Genomic DNA, 21314 nt, shown 5'->3' on the forward strand with positions numbered 1-21314 from the left:
GAGAGAGAGAGAGAGAGAGAGAGAGAGAGAGAGAGAGAGAGAGAGAGGAGGGAGAGAGCTGGGGGTGGGTGGATTGACAAGGATAGATTGCCTAGAGGGGGACAGAGAGAAAGAGACCGGTAGACCAAAAGAGCCCGACGGTGACAGAGAGAAATAGACGAGTAGAACCCAGATGAAGGCTCCGAGAATGCGGAGAGATTAAATGTAAAAATCGTCGCGGTCAAGGGGTGGAGATGTGTTGAAAGTGGTGTTTCTTTGTGTGTATATATATGGTGCAGTGCGGTGCTGGTGCTCAGAGAGAGAGAGAGTATGGCGTGGTCGGATTTCGCGTGCACCTCGCCGTGACGTGGAAAGGTAAGGCAACCCCCGACGTTTAACTTTTCCTTATCGACGTTAGACGTCGTTAAGCGCGGATATCACCGCCTTCCTGTTCGTGGCGGCTGAGGATCGAGTTTCTTACTCGATTGGCGACGGTGGCTGCCCGCCGACACCGATAATTGGCTTCGATTCGAGCGATGATCCGTCTGTCGTCGGTCAGTCGCCGGTGCCGCGTGCGCCTCCTCGTCGTCTGGCTCTATCTCCTACGCGACTACTGCCACGGCTCGTTTACGTGACAGCGAACGCCAGGGGTGATTCGCAAGGGGCATAGGTCTCACGATTTCTACACGTCCCAGCTGTTACTCGATACCACCGTCAAGGGATCGCCGAATTCGAACGTCCGCGAGTTTTTGCATTTCTTGATGTTTTTAAGTGATCTGAGCCCAAAAATGCAAAAATTATGGTTAGTAGATTCTGTAGGCGTGTTTGACTCTATCGTAACGTATGGAAATCGGTGATATAGTAAGTTATATGTATAGGGTATTTATGATTTGTAGGTGCGTGTATGCGTGCGTTGGCAGCTATTCGATTCGTATGTTAACATACGAAACACTCATAACGCTAATTATTTAACACGTTGGTCGCCACGTCACCCAGAAATGTGTGACAGGACCTTTCAGTTAGAAACTAAAAGAATTAATTTCAAAGGTGAAACGATAATGATAATAAATTTGGATACCCAATGTGAAATTGTCTAATCTTTGACAGTCTCGAGACAAAATTTTAACTTGGTAGAAATTTCCACGAATTTTAGTCTGCCAGCCAACATGTTAATAAGCCATTCACTGTTCTACTTTATGAACTCCTATATGTAGGACATCGATGTCCTTAAGTTTGTTCAAAAATTTTCCATTAAAACACAGCCATGGAAGTTCTATGTATAAAGGGCTCATGTATATGTGTATGTATGTTGAGGTATGTTAGTTTCATACCTCAGAAATGGTTTACCACAATGTAGTGAAATTCAGTATACGTCTACATTAAACTTTTGGAAAAATTTAATTAGAGATTGGAGTGACGGTGGTATAAGGAGTGCCATATTTTGTTTTCTAACGCAGAGTAACGTTGAGAGGTAGAATGCTTTCTCCGACGTGGAAGAATAAATATGAAAGCTAAAAGTGCACTCTCATCCTTTTAATTAAGGCAGGGTTCTGGTTTGTTTGGATGAAAAATCGACTTCCTTATTAAATGCATTTTCTAACATCTTGAGATTTAATGACTACGTCCATAAAATTTTATGGCTTTTTAAGAGGACACTAGACAGATCTGCGTATGCTACTTAAAATCTTAAAGTCGTGTTCAACGTGTGCAAATCAATGGTTCGCGTCATCATTTTTGTTTTATTAAGCAAAATTAATTTGAAGAGAATAAATGATTTATTTGTGGTCAAAGGAGCCTTAGTAGTTGAAGAAAAGAACTTGTTTTTCATCATTAAAAGCTTCTTCAGGCTTCAAACAGGAGATCATTTTATATTCTAAATTAAAGGAATTGAACATAATAATAATTCTGTATCTTGGACATCGATGAAACAGAATGACGCACGTTTGATAGTTTTCGCGACGCTGCAGGTGTGCGAAGGATCGAACGTTTCAATTTAAGGGAGTTAAGTGAATAAGTGGACTAGCATGTTGAAGCAAAAACAGCGGGATAGGAGGGCGAAATGTAGGAAGAATTTAACCTGATCGCTAATATTGGTAACGTTCTGACCTATTTGTATCGTTGCAGCAGAAGCACGTCGAATACCGCGTGGATAGTCCGTGGTGCGCCATATTTACTAGAAAATTTTCATTAAACACAGAAGCATATTGAAACAAACAGGAATTTAACGCTATCGCTATCATTGGTAACGTTACGACCTGTTTTTATGGGTGTTTCGGAAACGCGTTAAGCTTCGCCATATTTACCAGACACTTTTATTCGGTGGATCACCATGATGAAGTTAACATTGAAACTATCAAGGACAATGCAAATCGATCATACATATCTTTATAATTAAAGATAGGAGGAGCAAATAGTGATTATAAAAAGGAATTTGAAGTACATGGATGAAATTAACTGGCTTGGTAGTCTTAGTGTTGAACAGTAGTGGTAGCACAGGAATCTTATTATTTGATGCATACTATTATGAATTATAGAAAACCAAAACGAATAATGTATCTTTTTATTAGGTTGACATTGAAAACCGAGGCAGAAAAGTATTTATTTACTAAATTTCTGAATGGATTGTCGTACGAGTCTTACGTGTAACGCCATTGACGTCGAAATTTTTCCACTCGAACCTCAGCTGAGTTACCATTTTAGTTAGAGCGAACGAAGCGGAGGTAGAAACTTGTTTCGATGACCCACGCGCTGTGTAATCCGATCCCGAGGAGTACTCCGTGATATTAAAGCCATCGCATCGTTCGCATTACTCGGAAACTCTGAAAACACAGAACCACACTCCTTTAGAACAATATCATATGTTTGTTAACTTTCCGCGTTACATGTGCCATTTTTACAATATACTGGATCATAACACTACCCTAAAATACGTCAAGTTAATACGCTAATTTGACAAATAAGTATACAGGTATTACAACTTCGTCAGCTTCACGAGTAATTTAAAAAAGACATACATTTTATATACACAATTAAAAAGAATATAAATTTTTGAGTTACGTTTGCTTGTAGAGCAATTCTTTTCTCTTCTCAACAATTTTTTCAATAGAATTCAAACGTTCAGAATTGCATAATTGTATACCAATAAAACGAACACCGATATGTAGATGAATTACAATTTACGTAAAGTGAAAAGCAGAGCACTTACAAGTTCCATTGTACCCCGACTCTTGTAAGTCCACATTGGGATATCATGTTCGTGAAAAACATATCTCCTTCGTTGTTTACGATAAACGAACAGAGGTGACGTGGCATGGAACTCGTATTCGTTAAACGCACATCACGAAACCGTGTAAAGCGTTCGCAGAGTACATTGCGACGTGCTTTGTATCTCGAAAACAATTTTTCATCAAGTATACTCAAAGTCCCTCCCTAATGTACGCGCACGCACCGCTCTCTCGAATATACACCGATCCAAACGATATATCCATTCGAGGAGAACCACCCCGTGTAGAACTGGATTATGCCGATCACGTATTTGCACGCGACGCACATTACAGATTTATATTTTTCGAAATCCACTCACGTAGCGGAATTTGTATAATATTCGTACGAACTAGACAGAGGCAATATTGAGCTTTATCGAGTATCGGACTTCAAAGTACCGGTTGAACGTTACCGTGCACCCGCTAATAAATTGCACCAGCCGAGTATCGAGGCTGATATTACAATTGATAAGTTATCAGCGGTAGCTTTGTTGCTCCTTGAATTCGCTGAGTGCGATCGGCGGCATTGTTACCCGATTCGCGTAGATTTATGCGATTCATATTCGTTTCTGGTATTTATGCATAACGTTCAATGCCAAGAAACATCGATATAATATTCATCGACGGTGCACACCAAGAAATGTTGATGCAACGTTCATTGACGTCGACGCTGTAATAATAAAACGCGTGAAATGTGGCTGAAACACTTCTATTTTTAGTCGGTTAGACATAATCATGCCAAAGCTATGATTCGATAAAGACTACATATTCGTTATGTACAGACTGTGGATGCTTCTGCCAACTCATGCTTAATTATATCTATTAATACATAAAGAAATGAAAATTAAATGAAAGTGTCTAAACAGTGCAACATATATTTTTGGAACGTGTGCATATTACCCATTTTTTTTTCTAAATTTCCAGTTGTTAAAACTTCATAAACTTCTACAGTCATTTGTTACAGTTTCTGGAAGTGATTCGTTCAATCAGAAAATACTTGAAGCTATAATACTCCGGGAAAAGTATTCAAAAAGCTTCAAATGTTCTTGCATAGTGGTGAAATCAATATTGAAATGCAATCTTGCAATAGAAAATAGTGAGCCACCCCAGTAGTTGAAAAGCAATTATATTTAAAGAAATTAAGTTTGCCGTAATCATCTCGCAGCACATGCAGAAATAATTGCCGCGAAGCTGAAGATTTGAGAGACTTCTCTTACCAACTCTTAGAAAGATGCAGCATAAGTACCTGGAATAATTGTTGTTGTTCTTAAGTACTCGAAATGAAGTGCGTCATTGAAAACTTTGATATTGCCAATACAATCCCATTTTGACAGACATACGAGTAAGCTTTTTAATTCCGGCTAGAGTTACGTTATAATCTAATAAATTCTCATGCAAATAATTCAATATAATTGTTGGCAGCGATATACTGAATTTCTCTCTCCCTTAGAATCTAAGCTCGACGACGTTTCTGTACATATTTAGTTTCCACAATGAAGACTGATTTTGAATACACTTATTAATTACACTTAATCAATTCATTAGTCGATGCAGGCAGGTGTTCATTATATAACGTGATCCTTGTTTTGAGCCACCTTTGGAATCACACGATAGACAATATCGCACTTAATTAACTCATTAGTCGATGCAAGCAGGTGTTTGCAATTTAATATGATTTATGTCTTGATCCAGCTTTGGAGTTACATAATAGTCATAAATATGCAAAGACAACTTGAAAGACACAGATTGAAAGTCGCAAGTATTCACAAGAATCAAATGTTGAACCAGTGAATCCTTCAGCCACCGTTCTTCAAAATTACAAATTCAAAAATCCATTTATCTCTATTCTCACCTAACTCACTCTCAATCTAACATACGTATTTCAAATAGAATTCGCCCAACTATTTCCAATCAAAAAGTCGTACAATTTCGCTCACTGAGTTCACGAGGATCGACGACGAGACACCCTCGAAATTCTCACGAGGGCTTGTCTAATAAGATTCTCGTTTCGGAGCCGCAACGTATGCCTGACGCGCGCTTATCAACGTCACAAACGAGCAGCTAGCGTATGGCGATAACGCAGTTAGTGTGCGACCGTGGCGTGGTTTAGAACTCACATGGATACGTGTCCGAGTGTCATCGTGTTGATGTCCCTAATGGAATTAACCGGGGTCTGCGGTGGAAGCATTTTAAAGTTCACCACTTGGAAAAGTACCGACAACGGTCCATGCCCTGTCGTCGTAATCCGCTGTTCAATCTGGAGAACACGGGTCGTTCGCTGGATACCAAGCACAAACTCCGCTGGCGTGGTCTGCGGGTTCGTGTCGAATCTTCAACTTCCGTATGCGTACGCGTGGATTTCCGAGACGTGTACCGTACTCGCGAGGGAACACGACGAACCATCCTACTCTAGCTAGCTGATTTTCATAAAACTTTGCGCAAACGTTCATTGACCTAAAAGCTATTTAATCGATACATTTGGAATTTATGAGAGAAATCCCTTTTATGTGGTGGCTGTTTTAGACTTGTCGAGGCTTGAGGGTAATTAGTGTACAGTGAATTTTATTTGCTGCATTTTGATGAAACTTTGGACAAGCATTCGTTTGCCTAAAATCTATTCAGTATTTAATCGATAGATTTTGAATTTATGGAAGGAATGCCCTTTATCTAGTGGCTGCTTTAAAGTTACAGGGGCTTGGAGGTAATTGCTGAACTGTGGATTTTATATATTTGTTACATTTTCGCGAAACTTTTCGATTGGAGGTAATTACTGGGCTGTGAATTTTATGTATTTGGGGTATGTGATTACAGTAAAATTGGAGATCTCTTGCTCTTTGACCTAACAAGCATGCAGTTTATATATAGACGTTGTTTTTTGAACTCAATTATAAATCCTTGCTTGAGAAAAGTTCATATTTGTTATCTATATTAATTGAATAAAATATCATACTCAGTAATTCTGTTGTATATTTCAATTTAATAAATACATTTCATATAATTCTTTAGTAAATGCATTTCGTACAATTACTTAAAAGATGAATTTAAACGTGAAGTAGATAACAAGTTGTCCAAGCCTGTCGAAACCTCTTTCGATAAATAAATTCCACAAGTCGAAAGGAAAAATCCGAGGGAACGCGTGACAGCTCCGAAGCTTCCCGGAATGGAAATAAAATGTACCATTCTTAACGACCGCCGGCAACTCGGGATTGTTGAGGAAAACTTTTACAACGTAAGCAAAGTTTCGCAACGTTCAGTAATCTCCACGGGCAGTCTTCGATTATTTTCTAAAGTACACAAGCTTTTTACTCGATAAAACCAGCGACGTGTCAGACCCGACGAGAGGGATTTAAAAATTAATTTCAACTTCGCAACTACCACCGGGAGGAAATTGTATAAGATATAGAACAGTATTTGCGGAACGTTGGGTAAAGTTGGTTTAATGCCACCATCCTGGAAATCGAATCGTCCATCGAAGCAAAAGAGAGGTTCGACTTTCGAATTATTTTCGAAACCCCTCCGACGAAGTTTACGAAAAATTGTTTTCCTTAGAAAAAATCGTTGGCAAAACCGTGCAGAAAGTTTCGTCGATACTCGTGCACACAATTTACGTACACTATTTACGCTAAATAAAAAGTCTGAGGGAAGGAGTTCCGAATACAAAGGAGCTCGTGGGGATTAAATTTGCTCGAGATTATATACGCCAATATGACGAAGAAGACCCTCTATTTTCCATTTTAAGAAGCATTAAGGGACTACCCTAAGAGGATTTCTTTGTTATCCTCGTCGAAAGGAAACTGTTCGTACGGCATTCTATGCTGTTTCGTTTAAAATTGTTATCGAAAACTTCGCATCGCGCTTTCAATAGATCACCATCTCTCGGATATTTTCGAAGTCATGCAAATACCCTCGTTCCGGGGGTAGGATCGCGTCGAGAATCGAAACCGTCGCGTTAGGCTTCCAATTCGCTGGGAATCCAGAGTGGCATTTGATGGAGGAGTGATCTACGAGCTAATTTCGAGACGATTTTCGTGATCTTTCATCATCCGGTGTGACACACGGCCGCTTCCTCGATAATTTATCGGAATGGCTCACATGCTCGACCTTATCGATCCCTTAGACTCTCAGACCACAGGATGGTTTCAATCCTACAACCGTTTTCCAAGTACTACAGCAAACCTGGAAGTTTTCGAAACGAAGACGGGTCAATTTAAAAGATAAACGCCAGGGAAACTGTCGTTCGATGAAATTGAAATGTGGAAAATGGAAGGGTGGGAACAAGGGTGAGCTCGACTCCTGGCGACAATTTCCAGACAGATGTTATTCAACAAGCTTGAAACGTAACAAGTAGGTTATATGTTAATTTAATGAATTCATTTTGTACATTAGTAAGCCTAGTTGCTTTGAAGAAACATTAGTGAAAAAAAATACGTTTATACATACGGATATACAACGCTTTCAACCCTCTGGTTAAATCTCCACCATATATTCAGAGATTACCCACAGGATATTCAGTAACATACAACAAAATTAATTAATCATAACTCCTAGTTCCATTTATGTAGATCTGTAAATAGATGGCCAAAAACCAAATGTTCTAAACGTTTCACATAAATATCTTTTTGATAATTACAATATTTACTCCAGACTTTTGAAAAATACTGATTTTAAAAATCTAGTGCAAAATACAATAAATTGATTCTTTGAATAAATCATCACCAATTGATCATCACGAATTGATGTCTCCTGTCTGAAAATCACTTGCGGTAATTTGGCGATTCCGTCTAACGAGAAATATTCATCGATCGGCGAATATCGAAGCTACGATGTGAAACGGATGAATTTATAAAGGGGGAAGACGCGTGTGTCGATGGAATTCGATGACGTGCATGAACGCACTCAAATCGCACCCAGCGCTGGGTTCCTCCAAATGAATGTAATTTTGCGACTTGGCATCGTGCCCCGTTTGCATGCACCCGTAACTGCGAAAAGGAAAAGGAACGGGGGGTCGGTACGGGTGTGTAGTTGTCACATCATCTCCTAGGAGCGTCGTATTTTTACGCGAGACGGGGGCGTTTACGTGCGAGAACAATTTAGAGAGTGCTTCCAGAGATTGCTGTGTTTCTTTATAAATGGGCTTAATTGACCGGTAGAAATGTATCGACAGCCTCGGAAACCATGCGATCTATTTTCTCGCCAGCTTTGCCCCTAAAGAAGAAAATAGATTTCCAATTGTGCGTTATTCGCGCAAGAATAATAGCAGATAGTCCATTAAAAAATAATCTTTACAATTTAGATGTAGAACGTTAGTGTGCTTGGTTTACCGTAATCTGTGACAAGAAAATTTATTATGAATTTTTTTTTATTAAGGCCTAGATAATCATTGATTTCAGATAGATATTTATTTTTGTTGTCTCTCTATTTTTTTTTTTTGTTTCTTTAATAATATGTACAACTTGTCGAATTAGGACATTCTGTAATTTACGATAGCAAGTTATGGAACTTTGTAGGTACGTGATTTTCAGTAGAAAGCATCTGTTACAAGAATCTGTTATAAGAATCATCGAAGTTTCTCTGTCATTTTAATTACGAAATCCGCACAAAAGTGTGGTAAATATTTTCAGAATTACTTTGGCAAGAAACGAACAATCTCTGCATTTAGTAGATCTCGTCGGCAAAGTGACTACACTGTTCGCAATTAAACTTATTTATAATTTCATTTCAAAGCAATCTCGTCTAAAGGGAATGCCAGGTTTTCGTTCGCTGTTGCGCAACATACGACTGACCTTAATACGAAGCGGAAGTTTTCATTAAAATGATTTCATATGCGGAAGAGGAAGCTGTTTAAAAATTGCGACGCTGGCAGATGTCAGAAATAATAATTAAATCTAAATATATAAATAGAATTCATTAACAGTGACAGAAAATTTGAAACGTTAACAATTGATCGAATCACGTTTGAGGCTATCAGCTGCTTAGCTATCAACGTGTCTATCTAGCAATTTCCCGTGCAAATAAAGTCATTTCTACTGCGTGTTATTCTCAAGCCATTTTTCTAGCTTATTCTAGAGCTTGGCATCTTAACGTCAGTTTTTCGGGTCGTCAGGTGCATCCGTCGCGTCGTTCTGACGATTTGTCGTTCAATCGCTTCACAATCAAGAGGTCACAAGATCGATCAGGGAGAAACATGATTAATGGACGTTCCACGCTAAATCTGGAATAATTGCCGTTGACAACCCGCTAAAGCGCGACGCAATCTCCTGTATCCATTTATCCCTCTTTACTTCTACTATTATTGTCCATCGAGTGATCTACTTAGTTTGGAGATGAAAGAATCGATTTCTGTTTACTATTTTTAATGGGTTCATATTTTGAAAGCAGTATCACTTGCAAATTCAAGCAAAAACAGCAACAGTCGATATGGCATGGGACTTCTAATTAAAAAATGGAGAAAAATGTCTTTGTTATTTTCGAGATCATTTTCACAACGGCTATTAAGTTAATTATACACGTTTGTATTTCGTACAATGATTTTTCCTGAACGGTTTTACCGTTTCCATTAAAAGGAATTTCCTACGAATACATTTCCATTCGCAGGAGAATTATTTTTCCCTTCTATCGTACGAAGCAATTTCGCGAATCAAGTGGGAAATTGTTAAGCTCCGTCGACCGAGTGCACGGAAAGTGTATTTTAAGAAAATTAAATGGAACCGCTGGCAAATGTATTCATATTTTTAAAGCATCCAGCGATCCGACTAATTTCTACCGATCATAATTTTCTAAAGTAAATCACGCATCGGATATCACAGGGAGGCGGAGTACGTCTGACTATAGGCAATCCACTACCACTTGCGTTGCCTCTTACATTCCACGTTAGCGTTTCCCAACCTGTGTTCGGTAAAATTGCAATTATTAATTAATAAAATGGAACGAAGAAATGAAATATCTTATATGTATATAATCCACCGCTTTCGCATCGTTTTAATTTTTGAACATTAATTTGTTTCTGTTAATGTGGAACGCTATATTTGGATGGGTTTGCAATCTAATGAAATTTATTTTTTCCTATTAAAAATTGTGACGTGTATAGCTACTAATACGCTAACTAATATATTATTTACATACAGTTATACATGGGGGTATAAGTGATTTATAAAATATTGATCATTAGTAAATGAAATAAAAAAAAAATTGAATTATTTTGTTATCGAATGAAAGATTTTAACCAAGTTCGGTAAAGTATAAATGCAATTTGGCACATTCGTGGAGACACCCTCACAGAGAACAGGACATGACGTATCGTAGTCAATTCTGGAGCCGTAAAACGTAGGATTCGTACTATCTACGGGTGGAATTGAAGAGCTGGCTGTAAATTCTTGTAAATCCGGCAACGGTAAATTCCGAGGAAATTTAGTACATGCGCTTTGTTTCTTTGGAAATTGTGTGCAACGTTAGCAACCTTCCTTAGAGACGAATAGTAATCGTATTCTGATTCACTGATTGTACCAAATGTAAATCGATATCCTAGACCATTTCTTATGGATTTATTTATACGAAATTGACAGGTATACCTATAAAAGCTATAGTAAATTTTTAGATACCATTAAAAATAAAAGTTTATAAGAAATATTATATGAGAACAGAAAGATATTTTTCCACATAACAATTCATTTCTGGTACCTAAGAGCTTCAAAATTCAGGATTAGTTTGTTTATAGATTTTGTAAATCCTTTTCAATCGTAAGAATCGTTTTATAAGGGCAATGAGAATTGATAGAATGCACCAAGAATTTATGCTTGAAATGATTACTGCTATTTTGAAGCACACTGTTCTGACAGAAAAATATTTTACGTCGCGGACGTTTTGTTGCACTAGTCCATCGAGGATACTTCACACAATGCACTTATTCGTGTCTCTTTGAATTACCTTTTGGCAAACCTTTGCACTCTCGTGTAAGGAGAGTGTTATCGCGGTTGAAAGGTTGCCAAGGACAGGGGTTGATTCGATCTGGTGACAATGGCGAAACGGAGCCCAATATAATATTTTGGAAAATATTACTAGGAGAAGAGCGAGCTTGCATTAGGTAATGAAACTCTACCACTGGTGTGCCTCTACTTTCTCTAGTGTCTCTCTCTAATTTTCTTTTACCAATTATGCCAATATTTTTCCACACGATGGTCTACAACTTTCACGTTAAAAAAAAGAAAAAACATTTCTTCATCAAATTAATTACATTTGTAATTTATTTTAAATGCTCTTAAATAACAGAGAAACACTTCGTAAAATTACACACTCGACTAAAGCAAAATCCTCATTTTTTTCCCTCACCATTTTAACCTAACTTTCAACCCTTAACTGTTGTTTCTATTCAACTGGACGGAAGTTACAAGGAACAGAGGTCGTGGAAATAAAAAGCGTTAAACTGTTCCCGTGAAACCGTGCCCTGAATGAAATTTATTTCCAGACAAATTGAATGTTTGTCATGGTTTAATCGACTGTAAAAATCCTTGCGCTGGCCGGCTTGTGGAAAAATCATTGCCAAATTGTCCGCGATTCATGCGCTATGGGACTGTAATTCTCTGCCAGGTTTCCCTGTTTCCACATCGGAGATATCATTACACATGTGTAGGTCCTTTCAACCCTGACACGTCGATTTTAGCGTGAGCTACGTGCTCGCAATTTCGCGAACGATTTTAGTGCCACCCCCCTTGTATACCAGAACCATTTAAAACGTGATCAATTCTCGAATCCTCATTGTATCTTACGGCTGATGACTATAAAGCGGAGATTTAGATATCGTTTTGAGGCTCTCAAATAATTGTTAAAATTCATGGAATGCATACAAAACCGTTTTAACTTTTAAAACGGAACACGATCTCAAAGTAAAGTAGATGCTTTTTATTTATTGGCTAAAAGTGCATAGAAAAAGCTACTTCATTTATTATTTTGTATAAAAATTATAATAGGTGAAAATGTATTAATAATAGGTCATTCTGGTAATTATTGTTAATATATAGTAAATATTTACGAAACATTTTTTGAAAGGGAATAAAATTTCACATTAAAATAGATGATTTTTATTTATTGACCAAAAGTGCATAGAATAAGCTACTTCATTTATTATAATATATTATATTCATGATATATCTGAATAATCATGTACATTTATTTCGACGAATCAGAATCTAAATGTACACGAACATATCATTCAAAATGCTGACTAAATAATTCCTGCAATTTAACACGTTTCTGTCCTTTGTACTGCTCCCTTTTGTTTTAAAATCTCTAACTAGTCTCTAACCGAACATAACTGCACCATTGAATGTGTCTCGCAGTGTAAACAGTCGCTAAAGGACTGCGTTTGCAACGTCGACGGAGACGTACTGGCTGCCGCGTACCATATTTTGAATATCGAGCACGACACTTGTCTCGCGCAACACACTGTGTCTGCATGCGGCACTCGATCATCCACTTCAGAGGTACAAACGCGTTAGAAATTCTTGTTTCCCGTTCCTCGAATGCGGAGAATGAAGTGCCCATTCCGAAGCTCTGCAGTTTCGTTACATCTCGTCACAGTAATACATTTTTGATAACGAAAAACACCGTTAATTTCAACTGAATTTATTCGAGTGGAAAATATTTAGATAATCTTGTTGGCATGTATTTTAATTAATTGTTGATCGAGAAGGTTTTATAAGTGAAAGGTTAAAAGTCAAAAGTGGTTTTTTTTAGTGCACCTCTGTTAACAAATTAATTCATGCACTTAAAAATATTTTCCATATGAAGATCTTAAGTGGTTCAACTTACTATATGATTAATTTAACTATCTACTAAAGGACTTAATATGTATAGTATCGAATGTATTAAATAGTGCTTCTATTGGATAATCTATAAAATATGACAATTTTTATGTAGCAAATATTGCACTCTAGCTTCTGAAGAAGGGATTCGTAAGAATACAGCGATCGAATACAATAAAAATACTGTAATACGCTACCTACTTGTTCCTACTTTGTATTCAATTAGAAGGCATGCTCCATTGGGAAGAACCATTTCCGTGAAATATTCAAGAGACCCGTATTGTCGTAAGTTTGGAGAACCGAATATCGCGGTACGTGAAATACGTGATACGATCGAGTAGGTATAGACATACATTCGGGGATAGTACCGTGGATAAATCGAGCGTATTCTGTTGAGGGATCGTGGAAGTAATACGAGCCAAGGATTTGTTTCTACCATGGAGAGTGCAGTCGACGTGCATGTGCATTGCTATCGATGCATCCAACTTTCTTTGTTATTATCGAACATCGAACCCCTCCGATCGCTGCTGTACGCCTGCGATCTGTTATATTTCTGACAATTTTTCAAAATAATTCTGACTTGTACCACTCACGTAACACTCTTCCGTTTCATCTATAAATTAAAATCCTATTCTGAATGCTTATGTATTTATTCATATCTTTGTACATTTTTGTATATTTACATCGTCATAAATGCATTAATATCTACAGTCTAATAATAAATAAAGATTTATAAGCACTTCGTATATACTTCACTTTTTGTTTCAATTTTAGATGCACATTAATTGAAATTCATTCAGTGTAAAATTATGAAAGCTGAATTTCATGGAAAAATGAAACGTTGTAATATCGTTGTTTTTTTCTTTAAGCTTCTCTGCCTGGAATGATATTCCTCTTTCGTCATTTCCCGTGAAACTGTTCTTCCTCTGTCCGTTCCTCGGCAAGTCCATCGAATCTGTTCATCCCTCTGGGAACAGGGCGCCTTTATACAATTTCAATGACGTTCCGAACGCTAACCAGGACACTATTCTCTTCCAAGAAATACTAAAAGGTTTTTCGAGCGGCCACACAGGGAAGTATCATGGCCACCAATTCCCCGAAACAAGTCAGGATCCTATTAGCACATAAAGTTTAAGCGTTCTCATTTACGAATAGATTAAAACCCATTTGGAAGGCGAGAACGAGCCCTCATTGTTGCGAAGGAAATCGTTTCATCTAATCTGAAATGAAAACGGTGAACGTGGACTAGTACGACGTATCGATATGATCTTTCGAAAAACCTTGGGATTTTTTCAATTTCCTTGATTAAACCTCCGATATCGAACTTTCATTCGAGTCTAAAAAAACCTCTAACGCCTCGAATATGAATTGGATCGAATATCAAACAAGAAGTACTGAACAGGTTTCTTTTTAAAATTGTCTGAAGTTCTTTTTTCTATGAAGAAGTGCTTCTAAATTCACTCATCATCGATTAATTGATGAAAGGGACTGCTTAAACGTCGTAACAAAAAAAAAAAAAAAAAAAAAAAAAAAAAAAAAAACGGTGTTCAAAGTTCAGGAATTCGAGCAATTTTTCCCCCACGTATCGAGCTAATGAATTTATATTCTTCTTTACGAGAAGTTCGCAGGTTCTTTCAGGCTAATGGTCGACAAACTTCAGCGTTCAGTTTCACGCACGATTCCCAAGTTCGTGATTATGCGAAACTTACGCGGCGCAATAATATTCCGAGCGAAATATGAGGTTCTGCTAACAACGACCTAACACGAGTCTCGACAATATTTTGCGGTGAACTGCGTCACGTACTTCGACGTACGCGTTTCTAATGTAACGCATAATTTACCGTTTGATTTACCTGAATACATGAATAATTTTAATGAAAGGGAGAGGGGAGGGGGGAGGGGCACGGCTAAAAGTACGCCGGGAATTTGCATCCAGCAGAACAATCGAAGTGACGATTGATTGAATCCGACGCGCCAGGCGTGTCGTTTAATTGGTGCTCAAGTCTGAATGTTTATCGTCCAACGTACCGTTACTCGAACTGCTCGAGAGGGGACAAAGTAACTCGAAACGAGAAAAAGGATGACGGGGATTTGAATTTAAGAAACACAAAGTGGAGAGGGGCATTTAAAGCAGATTCGCTGGATAACCAGTTTTATTTTAAAAATAGGAAAGAAAGACTTGGGCTGAATTAAGGTGGCGGATACATACTTCTAGCCTTGGAGGATATTTTTAAATGAACGTTTCCTTATGAGATCCCTCTGTGGATTGTTAGAAATAAAAATTTTAATATGAGTTGTAGCTACCATTATTTTTATTATCATTTTTAATATTCACTATTATATAACTTTGGGACCGAACGAGAAATTGGGATTATGAAGGGTTAAGTGAGACTGCTGGTAAATTTTTGCGTGCCTTCGAAGTTCTTATCGGGCTGAATTAGTTTCACTCGAAACAATTTTCAAGACTGCGAATGCATGAAAAGTTTCAGGGAGTCGGAGTCTCTGTCATATTGGCTGCGTCTGACCTTAGGCAGTCTGATTCTCCTTGGACAGACTCTTTCTCCTGCACTTGATTAACCCGAGTGTATACGAGCGTCCTAGTTAGAGGGAAGCAACTTTTTATTGAAAAATGATGGTTAAAAATGTAGTAATTTTCAAACAAATTGTTCTGAATTCCAGTATTGTTACTTTTTTATTACATTGGTTGATTTATTCCTTCTCTCTGTAATTACAAAGATACACGTATAAACATAAAAATTGCACTATTTTCTAAAAATACAGATTGCAAATATGCCACACACACTGAACTGTTTCACTGTAATAAACTATATCTCCCATAAAGTAAATAAAGTACTACAATTTTTTTAATCACCACATATACATTTGTTTCCCTTTTGCGCTTCTTAAATCATTCCCAAAGCATCACTAAAATTTAGAAACAATAAAATAGGAAGATATACAGCCGTATAATAGGTACGACGATAACGCAGCTATTCCACTGCGCTACGGGAAGTCGCAAACCCTCCGAATTTCCGCATTATTCGCGCATTACGAATACGGCCTTCGACTATCGCCTTTGCCAAATTTGCCCCAGACGCGCATAATTGGCATTACCGACACTCCGTTCGCGAGCAGTCTCCCCAAGCAAGGTACACAAAGCAGGATAGTTTTCCCTCCATGGTTGAGTGGTTATCCTCGAACAGAACAACCGGGGGGAATCGATAGCTGGTGTCGATACCGCGACGTTCACGACTCAGGGGTCGAAATGAAGTCGTTGGCGCGTTCCACGCGAAAATCTCGAGGCCCTATCGAGCCCTCGGAACGGAATCGCAGCCGTCTGAAGATATCTGGCCGACAAAGGCGATGATTTGCATAATGTATACGGGATGCAAATTCAACTGCATTCTTCGTATTCGCGCGAGTCGGGGATGGGTCGAGGGAGAGGGCGTCTAAGTGAAATTTTTCTGGAAAGGGAGGGTGAAATTTTCCACGGTAGAAAGTGGCGGGTTTTTGGTACTCATCGAAAAGAAAAATTTTTTAATAACATCCCTTCCGTTCGTCCTGAGAAGCCGGGAAACTTTTTATGCAAATTGGATAAGTAAACTTGCTTCGGGAAAATTGTATTCCCGAGGAAGACCGAAACCACACGGTCGAGACGTTGAACTCATGAACGTAATGCTTTTAGATGGGAGTGAATTCATGGGAGTGAATTCAATTTATGGATGACAATTTTTCTTTGCGAATTATTCCTTCTGTGTTTCGAGATTCTTACGTTCTTTGTTCATTTTATCGCTAAATGAGTGTGTGTGATCTTAACTTTTTCCTTGCAAAATTTAATTGGATTTTTAATGAATATTAAATTATTCATTTCAGTAATGACCTCTTGGTGATTCTTTACAATACTCTAAATTTACATTACCAGTTTCTTAACATTAAACATTAATGAATCACCAATGTTAAATTTAAATACAATTATTTTTTCTCCTACCATAGAGACAATAGAATTATTTTTTCCGAATAAAATCACGAACACTAACAATATTTTTGCGCAAAACCAGTCATTTTTCAACATCGTTCGCGAGGTCTATAACCGATCGAGCAGTCGTTGAAGCGAAAGATGTCAACAATTGAAAGAATGGGCACGAAATCCCTGTTCCAAATGCGTTTGTCCGATTCATTCTGGTTGTCTTGGATTTATAGGACTGCTCGTGTCAGTCGCGCGCCATCGACGTCACGGATGTGCGATTCGTTTGATCGAGGAATTCGAGGACTGCCGATGGGCTGGACACGAGTGGCCGGGAAGAAACTGATTCGTTTACCGTGCCTGATAATTAAAGGATCGCGTTCCCAAACAGCAGAAGAGGATAGGAATTTTCCCTAACAAATAATAAACGAATGACGACGTACTATTTAGTTCAAACAAGCTCTTTTCATTCATTTTGGTCTTTTATTCAGAATAATCTATCAGATACAATCTGTTTATAAAAATAATTCTGAACTTAAAAGCCCATAAATTATGGAACAGCAATTCCAATAACTGTCCTTTTGCGGAATTTTATTTCCTGCAGTATCTGATGTAGTAGTTCATTTTTAACGTTCGATTTTTCCAAAAATTCTTTCTATACAGGAACTATGGAAATTTTTAACAATGGTCAGCATAAAGTACTTTTACTTTTCAGCAATTCTTTTCTTATTCCGTTAGACAGTTACAATGGCGTAGAAAAGTTTTCGTTGAATTTTTTGCTTCGCTGTAAATGGAATAAACAAAGGTGAATTTCGAGGAACATAGAATAAAAGCTTAATGAAACAAGATAAAATAAAATGTGGTAATAGGTAGAAGTACGTAACAAAAACTTTTTACATCATTTCCAAGAAATACGCTTTTCTCTGCAGGATAAATAGATAATGATTTTACAGGAATATATTTAACATAAATTTCATAAGTGAATAGTTACATAATTCACGATCGAATATTGTTAATCAATTTATACACGTTAAATTTTTAAATTAATTGCTATTTGATTAAAACAGACCTTGCGTCTCCACGTCGTGAACGTTTCCACGCTTTATAAATGAAACATAAACAAAAAAGAAAGAACAGGCGAAATGTTTTGGAAACGACAGGTTCGAATGAAAATTCTGTTATTTAGCAAATTTAAAGAGCTGCGCGATATTTAAAATTATTTTCCTCTGCGACACACGTCGAAAAACAAAACTCCATTCATTCTTCGTCGCGAGAGAGATATTTCCATCGCGATTTTAATTTCGCGCAAGAAGAGGAAAATTTCGTGTACTCCCGTTTGATATATCTTTTTGAACAACGAAGGGAGAGAACATCGGTGTACTTGTTCAAAATAACATCTCCGCTCTCTGTTATCCGGTGGAGGGTTTAGGGAAAGTTTCGGGGATTGTGGCTATTGAAAGCGTTTTCAACGTTTGATCGAATCCACTCGGAAATAATTCGACTTCACGTTTGATTTGCATAAGCGACCAGAGATTCCGAATGCGATGCCGGGACAGTACGAGCTTCGGCTTGTTGGCAGAGTAATACAATTTTCGGAGAACAATAGGAGACCCTCAAATTCAAGTAATTAGTCAATGGGATTCAGGAATCTCGCGGTGCTAGGAGTTACGGTGGTTAGACGTTTTCAATGCTTGTGTTAACTCGGTTTAACAATGCGATAGTCGATTTCTGTAGAGCGTCACACGTGTACTCGTAAATTTTTCGCTGCTCGAGTTCGGGACCCTTGAATATCCTTCGCGCCGCTTCCTCTGATTTTATGAATTATTCATTTGACCCTGAACGGTATACCGATTCGTTTGAACTCTTATCTATTGTAAATCCCTGTTCTCGCATTTGATGCTTCTATGGCGACGAATCATTTCGTTTTGAATAGATACAGATCTAAATTGACAATACATATAAACATTAATTTATTCCTTTAGGTATTATTACTGGCATTATTGTTCTATAATATATATCTCCTTGATTTTCAATAATATGGGGATGAATGTTGGTTAAAATAAATCAAAATTCGAACTGATGCCGGGCCATACTACTGAATCATTCAATTAAACATATTACCGTACAATTTTGGTGGTTACTTCCATATTATAATGTTTTATACACGTCAAAAATTAAGTCTAATATAATATTCTTGAACGAAATGATACAATAACGGAAAGATCAAGATTACTTTAGTATCATAGAAGCATATTTTCAATAACTGAATTTATGTGTACTTTTTGTAACAGTATTATTATTAATAAATGTGTTTATTACGTGTCTGTGGAGATACAGATGCATAAACAATTGAAAAATAATCTTCGCATGTACTATACATTTTTTGAAAGACGTATTATAAAGGCGTATTAATGCTACTGTTATTTAAATACTGCTGGACGAGAATTTCTGCGTGTGAACGCGCCCTTACTTTGGAAAGTGCAGAAGGTGGGTAACGATCAACACGTAAGCCTTTTTAGGCGCGTGCGCGTCTTCGGTGACGTCACGAACGCAATCCCCATGCGATCAGAGGGGATGCTTTTGGACGTTATTTTACAACACCAGCAAACTCGTGTCGCACTCCGTCAGCTCGAACATCGCCACGATATGCATCGACACGCGTCACGACACTTTCGGCTAAGTGACCGTTTCCAACTATTCTGTGAAGATGGCGTTTCGTTGTCGAATAAAAAAATTCGCTGACGGACTAACCGACCGAAAGACTTTTTGTTTGTACACCATTGTACTGCGTTTACATTATGCTGCGTCAGGTGATCACAACAGGAATATTGTGGGACTCACGAGGGAGGTTTGGCGAGTTGAAAATTAAAACGAAATTTAAAACTTTGTGAGATTTGGTAGGGGTGTAAACACACCCTAACAGATATCGTAAATTTTCATATCAACAAATGTCGTAAAAAAAGCTTGAGAAGAGAACAAAATTGAGAAGTAGTCGAATGATTACAAATGCCAAGAAAATTTTAATTATTTCGAAGTTAAATCAAATTTGTAAACCAGAGTTATCCGAATATAAATATGAAATGTGGGAAGTTCTAAATAATAATTTTCTAGGTGCAATTTTACAAAGTTGTAGTCAGCGAACACTCCACAATTTTAAACAACCCTTTATCATAAATTTCGAGTACTGTAAAGGTTACATTAGCCAAACTCGCGCTAGTACAAAATCAGCGTGTCCTTCCACGATTACAGAATCATCGTAATCTACACGCGCCATCGACAAATTCCTGTAATCGGTGTAATTGAGAGGGACGAATTGGCTATCCCCCACACACCAATGGTAATCAGCTGGGACAACCTGAGAGTTGTAATCGATTCATGTAACACGAATGATGACGCCAAATGACTTGCACAAATCGGAGATTGGACTCTTCTCTGCTGGACCGTTTTAATCTACTTACGCGAGTAGGGGTGTCCCCGTGATCAATTTGTATACTTTGACGAGGCGTATTAGTCACCTGGTACCATCCAGACGTAGCCGTGATGATCTCGGTCGGAATAGAAGTTATAATCAATTTGTAGAACCTGGAGAGTGGTGTCGGATGACTTGCACAACCCATGGGTTGCTCTAGTCTTCTTGCACAAGTTCGGTTCGCGGTAATGGACGTGTACGGCTCGAGGGATCCTATTAAACAGTGTGCGCAGCCTTGAGGTCGCTGTACACCATTAACTTGGACCACAGAAGGGATGGAAGTCATAATCTACTGGTATGTTTTAGGCCTGTTAGGATAATTTACGATATGTACCATCTAGAAGTTATTATTAATATTGCCCGAATGAAATTGACACGATGCTGTGTCCGCATACAAGAACACGTTAAGTACCTAATTAGATTATTCCTTATTCGTGCAACTTCCAACGAGGTTGGTTATCTCTAGGAATAATATCACGATAAGGCCATAAGGAAATTAAAATTTTATGTAGGAAGTGGCAGATTTAAAGCGTTCTAAAAGTACATATATATATGGGTTAAATGCGTCGAAGAGAATTAGTTCGAAGGAAAATTAATGTACAATAAGTGCTTCCACTTGCGTGGATATTTTTTAATTCACCTTTTAAGCAATTGAAAATTTGTTATTCGTGCCCGTTGAGTAAAAATTGCGGGAATTTCGCAAATTTGGTACATGGCTGAGAGTACAGTTGCAACTAACTGAACCTTTGGATATGAAGCTAATGTGCAATTAACACGAGAGCACTCAAAAAGAAGAGTTTTGACGAGAGAGAGAGAGAGAGAGAGAGAGAGAGAGAGAGAGA

The 21314-nt window shown here is 37.9% G+C and overlaps 1 protein-coding gene across 1 annotated transcript in view; it reads left to right on the plus strand.

Moving 5' to 3' along the window:
• Positions 1-46: 46 nt before the first annotated feature.
• The window catches only part of LOC128877029 (two pore potassium channel protein sup-9), a 134959-nt gene continuing 113691 nt past the window's right edge, over positions 47-21314 (plus strand). Inside the window, exon 1 of the mRNA XM_054123969.1 lies at positions 47-354. The gene's annotated coding sequence lies outside the window, so the exon portion shown is untranslated. The remainder of the gene's footprint in view (positions 355-21314) is intronic.

This window comes from Hylaeus volcanicus, chromosome 5 (genome assembly GCF_026283585.1).
Source record: "Hylaeus volcanicus isolate JK05 chromosome 5, UHH_iyHylVolc1.0_haploid, whole genome shotgun sequence".
In the NCBI taxonomy this organism is placed as follows: Eukaryota; Metazoa; Arthropoda; class Insecta; order Hymenoptera; family Colletidae; genus Hylaeus; species Hylaeus volcanicus.